Below are 15,682 nucleotides of genomic sequence, written 5' to 3' on the forward strand. Positions count from 1 at the left end.
TGGCATCTCTGGCTGAAACTGGATGCAAATAGTTGAGTCTTGTATTTTGCAGTGATGTGCTGCGCCCCCCCCCCCCCCCCCCCCCACCCAATTGTTAAGGATTTATGGAGTTTGTTCTTCCTCTTCGATGTTTAATTCAATGATTATAGAGTCATAGTTTTGGAGATGTACAGCACGAAAACAGACCCTTCAGTCAAACTTGTCCATGCCGACCAGCTATCCTAAATTAATCTAGTCCCATTTGCCAGCATTTGATCCATATCTCTATCTCTCTAAGCCTTTCCCATTCATGGACCCATCCAGAAACCTCTTAAGTGTTGTGATTATACCTGTCTTCACTTTCTCTGGCAGCTCATTCCCTACACATACCACACTCTGTGTGAAATCGTTGCCCCTCAGATCCCTTTTAAAACTTTCCCCTCTCACTTAAAACTATGCCCTCTAGTTTTGGACTTGCCTAAAGTGGGGAAAAAGGCCTTGGTTATTTACCCTATCTGTGCCCCTCATGATTTTACAACCTCTATAAAGTCACCCCTCAGCCACCAACGCTGTAGGAAATAGCCGCAGCCTATTCACCCTCACCCTCTCAAACCTTCCAACCCTGGCAACATCCTTGTAAATCTTTTCTGAACCCTTTCAAGTTCTCAAACTTTACACTCTTGAGGCACATTTAAATCAGCTGAATTTATTGCTAAAAAATGGCTCATTTACTTACATCTACTATACCTTTGTAGAACAGGTTATAGTCCAATCTGGTGTTGTGTAATTTTTAACTTTGTCAACCCCAGTCCAACACCAGCACCTCCAAATCATTTGTAGGAATGGGCACACAGACTAATTAGTGAGGTTTCCCCTTAGCCTCCTCATTCCTGCATGTCATCCATCCTGGACATAACATTTTTGGTCCAATGACCATTCTTCAGAATGGGTTAGATGTTGGTTTCAGCAGTTTCCAACATCTGCAGTTCTTTGGTTTAGTTTAGGTGTGAGCAGATGTTTGGAGCATTACTTAGGTCCATCTATTGCATATTTTGTACGTTATTTAGCATGCAAGTGATCTCCTGTTGTAACCAGTTTGACTTGTCATTTTTAGACATTTTCCTAGCATATCCTCCTGCACTCTTCAGTGAGCTAGAGTTGATCTCCTACCTGTTGGTAATGGTAGATTGAGGGATATGTTTGACCAGGGAGTTACAGATTGTGGTTTAATACAGTTCTGTTGCTGCTGATGGCCCACAGTGTATCATGATGCTCAGTGTTGAGTTGTGAGATCTATTCAAATTTTGCCTCATTTAGCATGCTGATAGTGTTATACATGGCAGGTATCCTCAAAATTAAGAAGGGATTTTGTCTCCACAATGACTATATGGAGTCTGTCACTGCTACTGTCCAACCGAAATGCATTTGTAACAGACAGATTGAGGAGGACAAGGTCAATTTCTTCTGTTGTTGGAACCCTCCCTATTTGCTGCAGACTTAGTCTAGCAGTTTGGTCCTTTGTAACTCGTCCAGCTTGGCCAGACGTTGTACTAACAAACTACAATTAGTGATGAACATGGAAGCCCCATTTTAATCAAATGGTGTAAGACTGGCAGTTTTTTTTTATCCTGAGCATTAATGAGCCAGTTAGGTTTTTACAGTAATTTGACAAATTTACAGTCACCTTTTTGATGCTACCTTTTATTTCCAGTGTTTTTATACTGAATCCATGGTGCACTTAAACATTGTCTCTGGATTATGACTACTACTTTACTGAGGGAGTGGCTTAAACATGATTAAAAGAATTTGGATCAGACTTTAAAAAGGGAAAATCTAAGTAGATAAATGGGAAGAAGAACAGCTTGGGATAGCTCCTGTTAAAGAGCTAAATATTTTTAATTCACCTGTTCAGTCATTTAACAGGCTATAACACCCTTCGGGCATAGGTGGGAGTTGAACCTAGATCTTCAAGCCCACAAGTAGGGACATTACCACTGAATTACAAAACCCTACAAAGAGATGAAGAGAAATGTAGTTGACGTGTTCAAATTATGTCGAGAAAACCCAATGGATTTGAAGCCCCTCAGCTTAACTACTTAGTCATAACGACAGGCTGAGCCTATTGCACCTGTATTCCCTTTGACATACTAACCAGGCCTGAGATTACTTCGTTTTTGAGATCAGATAAGATTGGGTATTTTCAGAGTAGAGTGACTGGAGAGTAAAATTAAATTTGGATGTGATGATCTTATTGGCAACTTGTGTTTCAAATTCTGTTAAACAATATAGATTAGATTAGATTCCCTATAGTGTGGAAACAGGCCCTTCGGCCCAACCAGTCCACTCCGACCCTCCAAAGAGTAACCCACCCAGACCCATTTCCCTCTGACTAATGCACCTAACACTATGGACGATTTAGCATGGCCAATTCACCTAACCTGCATATCTTTGTGACTGTGGGAGGAAACCGGAGCACTCAGAGGAAACCCACGCAGACATGGGGAGAATGTGCAAACTCCACACAGACAGTCGCCCGAGGCTGGAATTGCACCTGGGACCCTGGCGCTGTGAGGCAGCAGTGCTTGCCACTGTGCCGCCTTGTTCATAGGAAGGAAGCTAGCTGTAGACTGCAGGAAGATAGTGCTGGATTAGTCAGGTGAGTGGAGAAGTGGCAAATGGAATTCATCTTTAAGGGATGATGCATCTGGGGTGTGAAACTAGACAATGTAGGAGAATTCTGAGAGGTATAGAGCCGGTGGGGGACCTTAGAGTGAATACCCATGAGTCCTGATTTTGAAGATAGTAGGGCAGGCCATCAAGGCGGATCAGACTGCATCTGGAATCCTCTCCTTTGTTAGCCAAGTTATAAAATGTAAGAGCAGGAAGGTTTTTGCTGAAACTGAATAAAGAATTAATTAATCTCCAGTCACTCTACTCTGAAAATACTCAACTTGAGTACTGTTTTTTGATTCTGATCAGTACGGGGGGAGATGCACAAGCATGTTGCCAGGATTGCAGCTCTGAGGAAAGATTGGTATTGTTCTTCAAACTGAGGAGGTTGATGGAGATTTTGTTTGAGATGTGAGGGGGCAGGAGAGAGTGGATGTGAAGGGTCCACTTACCTTTCCAGAAAGGTCAGTGTCCAGAGAGCACAGACTTGAAGTGATTGATTGTTGATTGATGGGAGATAAGGGAAAACATAATTTCACCAAGCAGTGACAGGGTTCTTGGAACCCACAGCCTGAAAGAGAAGTAGAGATGGTAACCCTTAATTCTTTTTAAAAGGTGATGGGGCTGCATCTCGAGTGAACAACTACAAGGTTTTGGTCCAAATGCTAGAAAGTGGGATTAAGCTGGGTTATTTAATTTCAGCTGACGCAGTCACAATTTTTTTTTGAATTGGCTTCTTTTGTTGCTGTAAAGTTGGATGAATTGAGTGCATATAGTGTAACTGTTAAAAGGATTAAAGGATGAAGATGGATTTTGGAAAACAAATATGTTGTAAGTCTAAGAAATATTGCTTTGGCCATGACTTTGCAAGCTTTATTGAGGTGTAATTCGGGTTATTTGAGACAAATTGAGACCATATTTTGCAGCTTTCCCAGGCAATGTTACAAAATGTTGTGAAATGTTGTGATGGAAGAGAAGAAATACTACTTTCATATATGGGAAAGCGAAATTTTCAAATTAGCTCCGTGGAAGCATTGAAACAATGCCACTTTTGTGTTTCTAACTTCGAAATTCACTTTGAGATTAGCTATGTTGAAATAGGAACTCTCAAGAGAATTTTTAGATTTTCTACTGTTTGCATCATGACTTCAATTTATAGTTTTCCATGGAAAAGAGAAATGCAGCCAAATTAGAAGTTTCTGGTAGAGAAGGAAGAACTGAATAAGGTAGTGTGAGAATGGGCTTGGTTTAGCTTAGCATAGTTTGGACTTGTTTTCACAAATGAAACAGTTCAAAGACTGTCACAAAAGGGCAGTTTGTTTGTATCTACAAAGGGAGTTGGAGGCCACCCATTCCACAAAGTTGGACAGGAAGAAAGTGTCCAGTCTGAAGTAAAGACACTCAGCTGTGACTCACTTACAGAGGAAGTGTCATTAAGTTTGGAGAAAGAATGGAGCACATAGCAATTGAAGCAATTGAGGTGGTTTGAAGGCTTAGCATACGTTTTATCGCAGCTGAATGGTTGGCAAATGAATAGCATAAAACAGTGAATAAATTCATTTGTTAAAAGAACATGCACATTGTATGCTGTTTGGCAGAATAAAATTTAATGACAGAATAAATCACTGTGAGCAATTAGTCTGTTTGCAATTGCAATAATTGAAAACTAGTTAGTACAAATGTAAATTAAGCCACATAGTACCAAGTGTGGAAGTGTTATAGTTTACATGTGCGGTTCAGTTCAATGGAGCTTATTCAGTAAATATGCTGAAGAATGCTTCTGTGATACAATAGTTATTAAGGTGTTTCAATCTCTCTTCCATATCATTCCTCATTTTTGAAGACCTTCAATGAATCTGGAAATAAGTTCTATTGTATACTTGAATCAGTAGAAAACTGTTCTACTGCAATGGAAAACTGATTTTATCCAGGTTAAATTCTCAACTTACATGTGTATAATCACAGTGGTATCATTATATGCAGATTTGCTTTACAATGCAAAACCTGTAAACCAGTGAATGATGTAAAATGGTGTCTTGAACAATCAAAGTCAATTATTCAAAATCTTTAAGTATTTTTCAAGTTTTGGCCTGGCTCCAGTAGGCTGCATAAAGCTCTATTGAATTTTATTTTCATTTATTAAAATAACTTTATGGCTCTCCTCAATTGCATTGAATCTCCCATTGTTGTATCCTGCTACTGCTCAAAAGTCTGTAGCATGGAAATCGATCTCACTCAACCTGGAGCACAGTGCATGTCAGAGAGCAAAAGGAACATGCAACAGAGTGGGCCCATATCAAGAAAGCAATAAAGGCTCTGTGAAAGCTGCCAGTCACTAATGGGAGGAGGAGGAGGCACCACATACCTCCCTTAACACAATGATTAGGAAATCCAGTAGGTAAGTGGAAAAGGGCTGTAGTATTTGTAATCACCTTCAGCCAGAAGTGTCCCCTCAGGTTCCCACTATCATTTAATTCAGACAATTCATTCCACATATTATTAAGAAATAAAAAAAATGTGAAAAAGGAGTAAAGTAGGCTATTTGTTGCCTCAAAGCATGCCCCACCTATCTACGATATCATAGATGATCTGCTCGAGACTTCAACTATTCTTTCATGCCAGATCCAGCAATGTTTGAAATTCTCCCGTTAACGGAAACATCTTCTCAACATCTACCCAATCAAGCCCCCTAAGAAGTTCGCATGTTTCAATAAGATTACTACTGCCCCCACCCCCATCCACCCCACTGTTCTTCTGAAGTCTAATGAATAAAGGCCATTCTTGATAATTTGGTCCCCTCATCCCAAGAATTAGCCTGGTGATTCTCTATTGAACAGCCTTCAATGCTAGTATATTATTTTTCAAATATGGGGACCAAAACTCTGCATGGTACTCCAGCTACACCAACACCATGTGTTTCATGCTCAAGCACTTCCAGGTGCTTTTGTTCTACACTTTTTTTCAAGTCACAATCTATTTAAATAATAGTTTGCCCTTTTGAATCTTCCTACCAAAATGCATGACCTCACACTTTGCTATATCAAACTCCATCTGCCAAAAGTTTGCTCATTCATTCAATCTATCTATATCCCCTTGCTGATTCCTTATGCCCTCATCTCAAAATGCCCTCCCACCTATTTTGTATCATTAGCAAATTTGCAGAAAACTACACTCTGCCTCTCCTCCAAGTCACTAATATAGCTCGTCAGTAATTGTAGCCCAAGAACTGAAACTTGTGGTACCCCATTATCCAACCTGAGAGACCCATTAATCACAGCTGTCTCTTGGTAACCAATCCTCAATCCATGCGAACAAATTACCCCTAATGCTGTTACCTTATGTAATAATATTTTATATGGCACATTAGCAAATGCCTTCAGAAATCCAAATACACTACATTTGCTGGTTTTCCTTTCTCAACTCTACTTGTTTTATCCTCAAAGAATATCATTGCGTCCTGGTAATTTATCCAAATGTAATCCCATTAGTTTATCAAATACTTTACCCTTTGTGATAGATTGTTAGAAGATCATTCCTTCCATTAATACCTTGCTTATCTGTTACTTTTGAGATGTTAATAGTGCCCTCCACTGTGAAGACTGGTGCAAAATATTGGTTTAAGTAATCTGCCATTTTCCTGTCCTTCCAGGTCCAACGTTTAACTTAATGACTCTCTTTTTATAGACCTATGAAAGCACTGTGATTCATCCTTGCCATCAAGTCCTTTTTCACTGGAATAAATTTTTGCTGAATGTTACAACATGGGGTAAACTGTCCTGCTTAATTTAAACCAGCAACACAGAAAACATGTATTCCGTGCAGTAATGTGTGAAAATTTGAGAGGCAAAGAACTGTTTAAAGTAAAAATTAACAACTTTATTTTTTAAAGTATAACAGAGAATGATTAACTAACAACTAATTCCAACTCCTTCCTCAAACCTACCCATTCCACAATACTAGTCCGATAAAATACCTGATTAAGATTTACAAAACAAAACTTCTTAACTTAAAACCAGGCAGCTTTTGGTTCTTCTCTGTATTATGGTCTTCTTTTCTTCTTGGGGATTTTGCTTCACAGGTTACTGATTGATAAAGGTACTTTTAAGAGAACTATTTTTTCAGGCAGTCTTTACATACTGGTAGCTTGGCAGTTCTCCTCTCAACTATTCAATTTTCCCTGGTCTTGTACCCCCAACGCATTGGATTGTGTCATTGGTTTTTAAGATTGTCAATATACTAAATTCAAACTTTATTGGAATTTGGTATTTTTGGGATATAATTTAAACTGATTGGCTGAATTTGAATTTGTTTTTTTGTCTCAAAGCAACTCAGTCAGTACTATCTGCTCTGAACCAAATGTTACATTGTAAATTCTCCAGCACTTGATGGAGAAGTCCTTCACTCTCTTAAAAGTACAGTACGTTTCTACACCTTCATAACACTGAACATTGTGAAATATCTCTTTAAATATCTGCCACTGTTCATTCATTGATTTTCCTCTTCATTTAGATGCCCAGCCTGCTTTCGACAATTCTGTCTTTCATAGTTAGACCATAAGAGGTAGGAGCAGAACTCGGCCATTAGGCCCATCAAGTCTGCTCCACCATTCAGTGACATGGCTGATCTGACCATCCTCAACTCCATTTTCCTGCTGTATCCGTATAACCCTTGAATCCCTTAATTATTAGAAATCTGGATATCACAGCCTCAAGTATAGTTAACTATTCTCTGTGGTAAAGAATTCCGCTGGTGGGACTTGAATCTGGCCCTCCTGGCTCAGAGCTGGGGATACTCCCACTGCAGCCCGAGATCCCTTCATGTATTCAGGGAGTCTACAGATGACTCCTGTCTGTGACATTTACCTCTTGCTATTCCTTATTTCCACCTAAACCACATTAGAGGTGCAATAAATTACTGGTCACCACTGCACTAATATCATTGTTTGTTGACACTATCTTTCCCATTTGTGTCTTTTTCTAGGATATTGAATAGCTTGAATACCGAGTTCCCACAGTCCAAGTCAGCCTGAAGCTACGTCTTTGTAACTGGTATCAAGTCATATTTATTTATTTATTTCTATTTGTGTCATAAACTTATTTATCCTGTTACAATTGCAGTATCCTTTTGGACAAAGAGCCTTAAGCTTTGATTTTTCTTTTCCCCCCATTATTATTCTCCCTCCAGTTTTAATTTCTGCTGCACTCTTCACATCTTCACTGATCTGCAGTTTTGGTCTGCGGTTTCTTTTTTGATTTTTGAAGTTCTCTTTGCTTGAACTCCCACCCCCTCTATTTAGTTTAAAGTCTTATTCACGACCCTAGTTTTATGATTCAGCAGGACACTGGTCTCAGCGTGGTTCAAATAAAGGTCCTCCAAATGGTACAGCTCTCTCTTTCCCCATATTGATGACAGTGCCCCATGAAGCAGAATCCATTTCTCCCACACCAATCTTTAAGCCACATATTTACCTCTAATTTTACTTACGCTGTACCAATTTTCACAGCATGTGTCGTCATCCAAAAGTTATTACCTTTGTGGCTCTGCTTTTTTAATTCAGCATCCGGCTGCTTGTAACCTGTCAGTGGTACCACTTTTCTAATTCTACTTACATCTAGCCCAGAAGAGTTGTCTTTAACTTAGGCATCAAGTAACCAACACAGTCTTTCGGACACTCTCTTTGCTGCAGAAAACAGTAGAAATTTGCCTACATGACTGGCAATGCTGGAAACAGCAAAGCCTATGGACTTTGACAATATCCTGACTGCAGCAGTGAAGATGTCCTCCAGAACTAGTAATGACCTAACAATGATGTTCTACTCTAACTACAACAAAGGTATCTATCCAGCAGTGTAATTTTGTCCTGTCAAAGAAAGAGCATGAAAGATGCAATCCAATAATTACTGTCCTTTTGTTGTACTTTGCGTCAACTGCAAAGGTATGGTAAGAGTCATTGCCAATACTATTAAGTAACATTTAATTGAGCACTGGTGAGCAGATTATTGCTAAGATCCAGGAGAGCTGCTCAGTTCCTAACTTCACTACAGCTTTAATTCAAGCATGAACAAAAGAGCTGAATTCCAAGGTTCAAGTGAGAGTGGCTCCTCGATATCAAGGCAGCATTTGACCATGTCTAATGTTAAGGAACCTTCAAAAATTGAAGTTAATGTGAATTGGAGAAATCTCTCCATTGTTTGGAGTCAAACCTAGCACAAAGAAAGATGGTTATGGTTGCTGGAGGCCTATTGTGAGAGTCCCAAGACACACTGCAGTTTTTGTCAGGATATGGCCCTTGTTCCGCTCATCTTTGGTTACTTCATCAATGACTTTCCCTCAGCCATAAGGTCAGAATTGGGAATTTTTACTGATTATTGTGACAGTGTTCAGCACCATTCGCAGCTGCTCAGATAATAAAAAAAATGCAAGAACGGATGTTTGGGACAGGTGGGACTTGAACTCACTTATTCTTGCCCAGAGATACAGATGCTGCCAGTGCACCACAACAGCCCTGTGAAGCAATTGTACCCTGTACAAAAAGAGCTGAATAACATTCAGATTTGTGTTGATAATTAAGTGAGTGAGGAGATATAGTTGTACAGAATGGCTGCCTGTATCTGAGCCTATATCCTGATTATTCCAACTTAATATTGCATATAGATACCCAGTGAGACACGATGTACATAGTTGAAAGAATGACACTGAAAGCATATTTGGTACAATGGAGGAATTCAACCTCAACAAGAGGACTAGTATAATTTTGAATGAAAGATTACACATTTGGCTGGAAATTAATAACACAAGAGATGAAGATAAAATAAATGTTTTTCTCATCTTGACAAGGGAAAAGAGTAATGAGGTGGTATCAAAGCAGTAAACTCTTTAGATTTTAGTTGTATGGGCTGTTATGAAATTAATCAAGTTCTTGAGTTGTATAGTGTCGTGAATAAGAATAAGATTGCACTAAGAGTCAAAGGAAACTTCAATGCAGTGTGAATATTGGTAATCACATTCTTGAATTAAAGAAACTTTCTTGTTACTTTGGATTTGGCTCAATTTAATGAACATGTTTGTGGGAGGCCTAAAGAGTAAAAAACAATATAGTCCAAGCTTTTCAACAGTGACAATAAGATGAGATGAAATGAAATGAAAGAAGACTTGTAATGGGGCCACTGTTATGAAAATCACAGAAAGAGTGGATGCAAATGGCAAAGGAGTTTTCCTCATTCTGTGGGGAGGTCCATTGTATTTCAGTGGTTCCAGGCAATGGCAGCCACATTCCCAGTCTGAGTCTGAAATTTAGATATAATTGTTGTCATGGCAGCCACCAAGATTTAATTACCCTATTTCAAATCAAACTGTTCTGCCTGAGGAAAAGTCTGTTTTATGCAGAATGTTGGAGGAGAGAAAACTGTAGTGTTCTAAGATACAATCAATTTATATCTGCTATTTGAAATAATATTGAGTAGCAAGATCGAGAATTGTATCCCATCAGAGAATAAGAAAATGACTACATGAAGGATAAAAGGAAAGAAATAATTCTACCTCCACATTAAAAGTAAAAAATCAGAGATTGATAACTTACTTTGATCATTAACACTGCTTCAACTATCATTGTTAGCTCAGAGGAGAGTACAAGAACTTCTTTGGTCATATTTCCTGATGCAAAACTGTTTAGTCCAATAACACTGTTCCCATGTTGGGTGAAGTTTGGATGCATCATCATATTCCACTTGATTTCTTGCCATTGGTACTACTAGGAAGGAACAAAGTGTCCCTGATGAAAAGAAATTGGCTTAAGAAGGTTAAACTGGCTTAAGTTACTTTCACATGATCAGTAAGAGTAAGTCTGTCATTGAAGAATTCTAAGAAAGCACAAATAGTCTTTGAGCAAAGTGGACTAAATAATAAAATCAGCCAGCGGTGGGATATTAAACATTGAAAATCAACAGATTCTGTAAATTTGAGTGTTACTGAGATTTCCTTTAATGGCTGATTCAGTTCTAGCTGCTGAATTATATCATACCTATGATTTACTTGATATGAAAATTGCATGCTGGTTTCTGCCAGAAAAATTAGTGAAGAAACTTGTAAGGATATGGTACTCAGTGAAGTGTTCAATTACATCACAAATAGATGGCCACATCATGAATACATAGGGCTACTCTATTCCAATTGTGACCACCCTGCAATTCAGTTAAATTATGGCTCAATTTGCTACACGATCATCATATCCTTATTTTTCTCATTAATCTTCAGAAGCTTATCAATTTCTCTCTTGAACCAGCCCAATGATTGTGCAGACCCTCTTTGTTAAAGAATCCAACGATGCGCCACATTCAGAGTTAAAAAAAATTCCTCATCTCAATCATAAATAGCCAAACCCTTATCTTGAGATTAAGTCCCTTGTTTCTCAAGTCACCATTGAAAGGAACCATCCTGTTTGCATCTACCCTGTCATGTTCTATAAGAATTCTAATAATAGCATCAATTATTATTCAAAACTATCGGGAATCCAGACCCAGTTTCCTCAATCCTGAGAAGACAAGACTCCCCCTGGAGTGAGCCATGAACCATTATCTTCCAAGTCAATGTGACTGTGTTAGCATCTGAACCATTGCTGTCATTTTATTGAAATTGCAAATAGCTTCTACAATTGAAAGACTAACTGAAAATAGTTATACTATAAATACCATTTATTTGAAACATGGTAAATGATATTTCAATGAATCAGTTAGTTTGTATTATTACACTTGATTATAGCTTGAACTATTAGAGTCATACAGCATGGAAACACTCTCTTCAGTCCAACTAGTCCCAACCATGTTCCCAAATTAAACTAGTCCCACCTGCCTGCATTTGGCCCATATCCCTCCAGACCTTTCGTATTCATATTTGTATCCAAACGTCTTTTAAAGTTGTAACCATACCTGCATCCACCACCTCATATAAGGAGGAGCTGTAAGCAATTCTGGAAAATGTGAAAATAGATAAGTCCCCTAGGCCGGATGGGATTTATCCTCGGATTTCTAGGAAGCTTGGGAGGAGATTGCAGAGCCTTTGGCTTTGATCTTTACATCATCGTTGTTTACAGGAATAGTGCCAGAAGACCAGAAGATAGCAAATGTTGTCCCCTTGTTCAAGAAGGGGAGTAATGACAACCCTGATAATTATAGACCAGTGAGTGTTACTTCAGTTGTAGGTAAAGTGTTGGAAAAGGTTATAAGAGATAGGAATAATTCGATTAGGGATAGTCAATATGGTTTTGTGGAGGGTAGGTCAGGCCTCACAAACTTTATTGAGTTGTTTGAGAAGATGACCAAAAAGTTGATGAAGGTCAACCAGTTGAAGTGGTGTATATGGACTTCTGTAAAGCACTTGGTAAAGTTCCCCATGCTAGGCTCTTGCACAAAATACAGAGGCATGGGATTGAGGGTACTTTAGCGGTTTGGGTCAGAAATTGGCTAGTTGTAAGAAGAAGGTGGTTGATGGGAAATGTTCATCCTGGAGTTTAGTTATTAGTGGTGTACCACAAAGATCTGTTTTGGGGCCACTGCTGTTTGTCATTTTTATAAATGACCTGGATGCGGGCATAGACGGATGGGTTAGTGAATTTGCAGACGACACTAAGTTCGGTAGAGTTGTGGTTAGTGCAGAAGGATGTTGCAGGTTACAGAGAAACACAGATAAGCTGCAGAGCAGGGCTGAGAGGTGGCAAATGGAGTTTAATGTGGAAAAGTGTGAGGTTATTCACTTTGGAATGAGTAACAGGAGTACTGAGTTGATGGGAAGATTCTTGGTAGTATGGATGAGCAGAGAGATTTCAGTGTCCATGTGCATATATCCCTAAAAGTTGCCACCAAGGTTGATATGGTTGTTAAGAAGGAGTACGGTGTGTTAGCTTATATTGGTGGAGGGATTGAGTTCTGAGGTTATGTTGCAGCTGTATAAAACTCTGGTGCAGTCACACTTGGAGTATTGGATTCAGTTCTGGTTACCTCATTATAGGCAGGATGTGGAAGAATGGGAAAGGGTTCTGAGGAGATTTAATAGGATGTTTCCTGGTTGTGGAGGGATGGTCTTATGAGGAAAGGCTGATGGACTTGAGGCTGTTTTCATTAGAGAAAAGAAAGTTAATAGGCAACTTAATAGAGGCGTACAAGATGATCAGCGGATTAGATACGGTGGACAGTGAAAGCCTTTTTCCTCGAATGGTGATGGCTAGCATGAGGGGACATAGTTTTAAATTGAGGAGTGATAGATATAGGAGAGATGTCAGAGATAGTTTCTTTACTCAGAGAGTAGTAGGGGCATGGAACACCCTGCTTGCAACAGCAGTAGACTCGCCAACTTTAAGGACATTTAAGTGGCCATTGGATAAACATATGGATGATAATGGAATAGTGATAATGGCTTCAGATTGGTTCCAAAGGTTGGCTCAACATCGAAGGCCAAAGGGCCTGTACTGTGCTGCAAATTCAATGTTCCTCTGGCAGTTCGTTCCACACACTAACCATTCACTGTGTAAAAATGTTGCCCCTCATGTCCTTTTTAAATCTTTCTCCTCTCACCTTAAAAATATGCTATCTAGTTTTGAACTTCCCCACCCTAGGAAAAGGACCCTTGTCATTCACATTGTCTATTCCCCTCATGTTTTTATAATAAACTTCAATAAGGTCATCCCTTAACCTCCTGTACTCCAGTGGAAGAAGTCCCAGCCTTTCCAGTCTATTTTTATATCTCAAACTTTCCATCCTCAGCAACATCCTGGTAATTGTTTTCTGAACCCTCTCTAGATTAATAAAATCCTTCCTGTAACTGGCTGACCAGAACTGCGCATAATATTCCAGAAGAGGCCTCACCAATGTCCTGTACAACCTTGACATGATGTCCCAACTCCTATACTCAAAGGACTAAGCAATGAAGGCAAATATGCTAAATGCTTTCTTAAACATCCTGTCTACCTGAGACACAATTTTCAGAGAATTATGTACCTGAATCGCTAGGTCTCTCTGTTCTACAACTCAGCAAGGGATCTACCATTAATTGTGTAAGTCCTGTCCTTGTTTCTTTTTCCAAAATGCAATACTTAACATTTATTTAAATTAAACTCCATCTGCCACTCCTCAGCCCATTAATCAAATTGGTGGAGAGTTCTTTGTAAACTTAGATCTTCTTCACTGTTCACTTTACCACTAATTTTGGTGTCATTCACAAACGTACTAAGCATGCCTCCTATATTCTCATTCCAAATCATTTATATAAATGACAAACAAAAGTGGACCCAGAACCAATCCCTGTGGAACACCACTGGTGACAAGCCTCCAGCCTGAAAAACAATTCTCACCTTCAACTCTGTCTCCTACCATAAAGTCAATTTTGTATCCAATTGGCAATCTCATTTGAATCCCACTTTACTAATTAATCTACCATGCGCAGTTGCATTAATGTTGTTTCTCATCATCAAGAATGGAAATGTAGGTGGCTTCATAACACAACTTAAGGTTAATTCATTACAAGCGTATTGTTTCTCTACTTGTGGTAATTGTAAACCATAATTAGATTAAAATGCCAGTTTACTGCACCTAAAAACCTCCATTTTCCAGGTCATCCTCAAAGTTATGGTGTTCTGTACAATATAACTCCTGAATAAAGCAGTAATAGTTATTGTAAAAATAAACATGAGCATCTGTGGAAGAAAAGCAATATTTAGTACAAATTGTTTGAAAATTCAATTTGTTGTTTGCAATTTGAGTCAAAATTCTGTAATTTTCTATATACCCTGCTGGATCATTCCGAGATCGATTAGATTTCCAAAGTTCAAACACATACTTGCAAATATTCAATAATGAAAACACTGTTGAAAATCCTAGTAGCTCATGTAACCAAAAAAGGCTTTAATTCTGTTCAATTATCATGTACATGTAGAATTCTAGGGAGAAATATTAATTTAACTTGGTGAATGAATTGGAAGATTGCGGACTCATTCCCATTCCAGGACTTGGGCACGTCATTTTGGCTAATATTTCAGCTCGTGCGGAGGAAGTGTTGTATTACCATAATTGATGAAAATTGAGTGAGATGTTAAAAATGGCTGCAGCTACATGCTTAGATGGGTATTAAAGATTTCATGGCACAATTTGAATATTGGGTGCATAGTTGTTCTGAAGTTTATTTGTTCCTAAACTGACATAGATTATTATTAGAATGTGCGAGGCAATCAGAAATTGCACGAACAAATATTTTTCTTTACTGCATTGTCAGTTTACCAACAGCACTCAGGGAAATAGTTACTCAGTGTGAAATGAGTGTTCTTTTATTTTCCTTTTTGTCAATGAAATAGGTGAGATGTCCTTAAACATTTGCAGCAGTTTGAACATAAGTTACTGCCCTGAGTGTTTTCACTTATTCATCAACAGGGGTAACAATAGATCTTTGCAAATAAGGCAAGCCAACAAGTAAATGTAACAAGCACAAAAGAATAGAGTTGCCTAGATTTCAGTGATTGTATTGCCAGGACTTGTGTACCAATCAAGTCTGAGTTTGTACATAAAGAACAGTAAAGTTTGCCCATGAAGATTTTAAATCCATTTATATTATTGTTGGAAAAGTCCAAATGGCACAGATGAGTTTTACCAAAAATTTGGCTGTGTCAATTTCAGGGAGTTTCATGGTGGATTTCTCTCCCTGAGCTCTTGTAGATTATCTCATGTAATTCTTCACTGTTCACCTTATTATGTATGATTCATGCTTATATGCTGTTGCTCTTATGCACAGTTGTGGAATTACTTGCCACTGGCATCATACTTAAATCCTATCTGTGCACTAGGTCAAACACTGCCAGGTACAGATAGCTCTTCACATGCATATAGTGGATATGAAAAGGGAAAACGATGGGTTCCGAGTGCACATAGGTGGCATGAGTGGCATTTCATTGGAAATAGAAGCTCACATTTGGGGAATGTATTGCCACTTTACAATATCACCTGTCCGATTGATTGTCAGAGTGCAGTTTCAAGTTATTTGGGATATCTGTCCT

The 15,682-nt window shown here is 38.7% G+C and overlaps 1 protein-coding gene across 3 annotated transcripts in view; it reads left to right on the top strand.

The window, feature by feature from the left end:
- xrcc4 (X-ray repair complementing defective repair in Chinese hamster cells 4) overlaps positions 1-15,682 on the top strand; it is a 381,970-nt gene that overhangs the window by 21,834 nt on the left and 344,454 nt on the right. For 2 of the 3 annotated variants that reach the window (XR_009645997.1, XM_060844072.1), the window contains exon 2: positions 7,630-7,697. The exons of the other annotated variant lie outside the window; for it this stretch is intronic. The gene's annotated coding sequence lies outside the window, so the exon portion shown is untranslated. The remainder of the gene's footprint in view (positions 1-7,629; positions 7,698-15,682) is intronic. 3 annotated transcript variants of the gene reach the window in all.

This window comes from Hemiscyllium ocellatum, chromosome 2 (genome assembly GCF_020745735.1).
Source record: "Hemiscyllium ocellatum isolate sHemOce1 chromosome 2, sHemOce1.pat.X.cur, whole genome shotgun sequence".
Taxonomy (NCBI): Eukaryota; Metazoa; Chordata; class Chondrichthyes; order Orectolobiformes; family Hemiscylliidae; genus Hemiscyllium; species Hemiscyllium ocellatum.